Source organism: Gnatocerus cornutus, unplaced genomic scaffold, assembly GCF_029298725.1.
Source record: "Gnatocerus cornutus isolate USDA-ARS CGAHR unplaced genomic scaffold, icGnaCorn1.1 ctg00000060.1, whole genome shotgun sequence".
Taxonomy (NCBI): Eukaryota; Metazoa; Arthropoda; class Insecta; order Coleoptera; family Tenebrionidae; genus Gnatocerus; species Gnatocerus cornutus.
In genome coordinates this window covers 74341-79709 of record NW_028275405.1, presented here as the reverse complement: position 1 = coordinate 79709, position 5369 = coordinate 74341, and positions in this window count along the sequence as shown.

Below are 5369 nucleotides of genomic sequence, written 5' to 3'. Positions count from 1 at the left end.
AAACGTCGTTTTGCATCGAAATATGCGGTTTTCTCTAAGAAATTTGATGATTTCGTGCAGAATTCTGCTGTTTTCTTGCAATTCAGCCGTTGAATCTTGGTAAAAAGTCATGATTTTGTAGATTTCGTGCTTTTCTTTGCAAATTCATGCCAGAAAACAACGAAAATCGGCGAGAAATCGTCGTTTTGCATCGAAATATGCGGTTTTCTGTAAGAATTTTGATGATTTCGTGCAGAATTCTGCTGTTTTCTTGCAATTCAGCCGTTGAATCTTGGTAAAAAGTCATGATCTTGTAGATTTCGTGCTCTTCTTGGCGAATTCAAGATAGAAAACAACGAAAATCGGCGAGAAATCGTTGTTTTGCATCGAAATATGCAGTTTTCTCTAAGAATTTTGATGATTTCGTGCAGAATTCTGCTGTTTTCTTGCAATTCAGCCGTTGAATCTTGGTAAAAAGTGATGATTTTGTAGATTTCGTGCTCTTCTTTGCGAATTCAAGCCAGAAAACAACGAAAATCGGCGAGAAATCGTTGTTTTGCATCGAAATATGCGGTTTTCTGTAAGAATTTTGATGACTTCGTGCAGAATTCTGCTGTTTTCTTGCAATTCAGCCGTTGAATCTTGGTAAAAAGTCATGATTTTGTAGATTTCGTGCTCTTCTTTGCGAATTCAAGCCAGAAAACAACGAAAATCGGCGAGAAATCGTCGTTTTGCCTCGAAAAATGCGGTTTTCTGTAAGAATTTTGATGATTTCGTGCAGAATTCTGCTGTTTTCTTGCAATTCAGCCGTTGAATCTTGGTAAAAAGTCATGATTTTGTAGATTTCGTGCTCTTCTTTGCGAATTCAAGCCAGAAAACAACGAAAATCGGCGAGAAATCGTCGTTTTGCATCGAAATATGCGGTTTTCTGTAAGAATTTTGATGATTTCGTGCAGAATTCTGCTGTTTTCTTGCAATTCAGCCGTTGAATCTTGGTAAAAAGTCATGATTTTGTAGATTCCGTGCTCTTCATTGCGAATTCAAGATAGAAAACAACGAAAATCTTCGAGAAATCGTCGTTTTGCATCGAAATATGCGGTTTTCTCTAAGAATTTTGATGATTTCGTGCAGAATTCTGCTGTTTTCTTGCAATTCAGCCGTTGAATCTTGGTAAAAGTGATGATTTTGTAGATTTCGTGCTCTTCTTTGCGAATTCAAGCCAGAAAACAACGAAAATCGGCGAGAAATCGTTGTTTTGCATCGAAATATGCGGTTTTCTGTAAGAATTTTGATGATTTCGTGCAGAATTCTGCTGTTTTCTTGCAATTCAGCCGTTGAATCTTGGTAAAAAGTCATGATTTTGTAGATTTCGTGCTCTTCTTTGCGAATTCAAGCCAGAAAACTACGAAAATCGGCGAGAAATCGTCGTTTTGCATCGAAAAATGCGGTTTTCTGTAAGAATTTTGATGATTTCGTGCAGAATTCTGCTGTTTTCTTGCAATTCAGCCGTTGAATCTTGGTAAAAAGTCATGATTTTGTAGATTTCGTGCTCTTCTTTGCGAATTCAAGCCAGAAAACAACGAAAATCGGCGAGAAATCGTCGTTTTGCATCGAAATATGCGGTTTTCTGTAAGAATTTTGATGATTTCGTGCAGAATTCTGCTGTTTTCTTGCAATTCAGCCGTTGAATCTTGGTAAAAAGTCATGATTTTGTAGATTCCGTGCTCTTCTTTGCGAATTCAAGATAGAAAACAACGAAAATCAGCGAGAAATCGTCGTTTTGCATCGAAATATGCGGTTTTCTCTAAGAATTTTGACGATTTCGTGCAGAATTCTGCTGTTTTCTTGCAATTCAGCCGTTGAATCTTGGTAAAAAGTGATGATTTTGTAGATTTCGTGCTCTTCTTTGCGAATTCAAGCCAGAAAACAACGAAAATCGGCGAGAAATCGTCGTTTTGCATCGAAATATGCGGTTTTCTCTAAGAATTTTGATGATTTCGTGCAGAATTCTGCTGTTTTCTTGCAATTCAGCCGTTGAATCTTGGTAAAAAGTCATGATTTTGTAGATTTCGTGCTCTTCTTTGCGAATTCAAGATAGAAAACAACGAAAATCAGCGAGAAATCGTCGTTTTGCATCGAAATATGCGGTTTTCTCTAAGAATTTTGATGATTTCGTGCAGAATTCTGCTGTTTTCTTGCAATTCAGCCGTTGAATCTTGGTAAAAAGTCATGATTTTGTAGATTTCGTGCTCTTCTTTGCGAATTCAAGCCAGAAAACAACAAAAATCGTCGAGAAATCGTCGTTTTGCATCGAAATATGCGGTTTTCTGTAAGAATTTTGATGATTTCGTGCAGAATTCTGCTGTTTTCTTGCAATTCGGCCGTTGAATCTTGGTAAAAAGTTATGATTTTGTAGATTTCGTGCTCTTCTTTGCGAATTCAAGATAGAAAACAACGAAAATCGGCGAGAAATCGTCGTTTTGCATCGAAATATGCGGTTTTCTCTAAGAATTTTGATGATTTCGTGCAGAATTCTGCTGTTTTCTTGCAATTCAGCCGTTGAATCTTGGTAAAAAGTGATGATTTTGTAGACTTCGTGCTCTTCTTTGCAAATTCAAGCCAGAAAACAACGAAAATCGGCGAGAAATCGTCGTTTTGCATCGAAATATGCGGTTTTCTGTAAGAACTTTGATGATTTCGTGCAGAATTCTGCTGTTTTCTTGCAATTCAGCCGTTGAATCTTGGTAAAAAGTCATGATTTTGTAGATTTCGTGCTCTTCTTTGCGAATTCAAGATAGAAAACAACGAAAATCAGCGAGAAAACGTCGTTTTGCATCGAAATATGCGGTTTTCTCTAAGAAATTTGATGATTTCGTGCAGAATTCTGCTGTTTTCTTGCAATTCAGCCGTTGAATCTTGGTAAAAAGTCATGATTTTGTAGATTTCGTGCTCTTCTTTGCAAATTCATGCCAGAAAACAACGAAAATCGGCGAGAAATCGTCGTTTTGCATCGAAATATGCGGTTTTCTGTAAGAATTTTGATGATTTCGTGCAGAATTCTGCTGTTTTCTTGCAATTCAGCCGTTGAATCTTGGTAAAAAGTCATGATCTTGTAGATTTCGTGCTCTTCTTGGCGAATTCAAGATAGAAGACAACGAAAATCGGCGAGAAATCGTTGTTTTGCATCGAAATATGCAGTTTTCTCTAAGAATTTTGATGATTTCGTGCAGAATTCTGCTGTTTTCTTGCAATTCAGCCGTTGAATCTTGGTAAAAAGTGATGATTTTGTAGATTTCGTGCTCTTCTTTGCGAATTCAAGCCAGAAAACAACGAAAATCGGCGAGAAATCGTTGTTTTGCATCGAAATATGCGGTTTTCTGTAAGAATTTTGATGACTTCGTGCAGAATTCTGCTGTTTTCTTGCAATTCAGCCGTTGAATCTTGGTAAAAAGTCATGATTTTGTAGATTTCGTGCTCTTCTTTGCGAATTCAAGCCAGAAAACAACGAAAATCGGCGAGAAATCGTCGTTTTGCCTCGAAAAATGCGGTTTTCTGTAAGAATTTTGATGATTTCGTGCAGAATTCTGCTGTTTTCTTGCAATTCAGCCGTTGAATCTTGGTAAAAAGTCATGATTTTGTAGATTTCGTGCTCTTCTTTGCGAATTCAAGCCAGAAAACAACGAAAATCGGCGAGAAATCGTCGTTTTGCATCGAAATATGCGGTTTTCTGTAAGAATTTTGATGATTTCGTGCAGAATTCTGCTGTTTTCTTGCAATTCAGCCGTTGAATCTTGGTAAAAAGTCATGATTTTGTAGATTCCGTGCTCTTCATTGCGAATTCAAGATAGAAAACAACGAAAATCTTCGAGAAATCGTCGTTTTGCATCGAAATATGCGGTTTTCTCTAAGAATTTTGATGATTTCGTGCAGAATTCTGCTGTTTTCTTGCAATTCAGCCGTTGAATCTTGGTAAAAAGTGATGATTTTGTAGATTTCGTGCTCTTCTTTGCGAATTCAAGCCAGAAAACAACGAAAATCGGCGAGAAATCGTCGTTTTGCATCGAAACATGCGGTTTTCTCTAAGAATTTTGATGATTTCGTGCAGAATTCTGCTGTTTTCTTGCAATTCAGCCGTTGAATCTTGGTAAAAAGTTATGATTTTGTAGATTTCGTGTTCTTCTTTGCGAATTCAAGCCAGAAAACAACGAAAATCGGCGAGAAATCGTCGTTTTGCATCGAAATATGCGGTTTTCTCTAAGAATTTTGACGATTTCGTGCAGAATTCTGCTGTTTACTTGCAATTCAGCCGTTGAATCTTGGTAAAAAGTCATGATCTTGTAGATTTCGTGCTCTTCTTGGCGAATTCAAGATAGAAAACAACGAAAATCGGCGAGAAATCGTTGTTTTGCATCGAAATATGCAGTTTTCTCTAAGAATTTTGATGATTTCGTGCAGAATTCTGCTGTTTTCTTGCAATTCAGCCGTTGAATCTTGGTAAAAAGTCATGATTTTGTAGATTTCGTGCTCTTCTTTGCGAATTCAAGCCAGAAAACAACAAAAATCTGCGAGAAATCGTCGTTTTGCATCGAAATATGCGGTTTTCTGTAAAAATTTTGATGATTTCGTGCAGAATTCTGCTGTTTTCTTGCAATTCAGCCGTAGAATCTTGGTAAAAAGTGATGATTTTGTAGATTTCGTGCTCTTCTTTGCGAATTCAAGCCAGAAAATAACGAAAATCGGCGAGAAATCGTTGTTTTGCATCGAAATATGCGGTTTTCTGTAAGAATTTTGATGATTTCGTGCAGAATTCTGCTGTTTTCTTGCAATTCAGCCGTTGAATCTTGGTAAAAAGTCATGATTTTGTAGATTTCGTGCTCTTCTTTGCGAATTCAAGCCAGAAAACAACGAAAATCGGCGAGAAATCGTCGATTTGCATCGAAAAATGCGGTTTTCTGTAAGAATTTTGATGATTTCGTGCAGAATTCTGCGGTTTTCTTGCAATTCAGCCGTTGAATCTTGGTAAAAAGTCATGGTTTTGTAGATTTCGTGCTCTTCTTTGCGAATTCAAGCCAGAAAACAACGAAAATCGGCGAGAAATCGTCGTTTTGCATCGAAATATGCGGTTTTCTGTAAGAATTTTGATGATTTCGTGCTGAATTCTGCTGTTTTCTTGCAATTCAGCCGTTGAATCTTGGTAAAAAGTCATGATTTTGTAGATTTCGTGCTCTTCTTTGCAAATTCAAGCCAGAAAACAACGAAAATCGGCGAGAAATCGTCGTTTTGCATCGAAATATGCGGTTTTCTGTAAGAACTTTGATGATTTCGTACAGAATTCTGCTGTTTTCTTGCAATTCAGCCGTTGAATCTTGGTAAAAAGTCATGATTTTGTA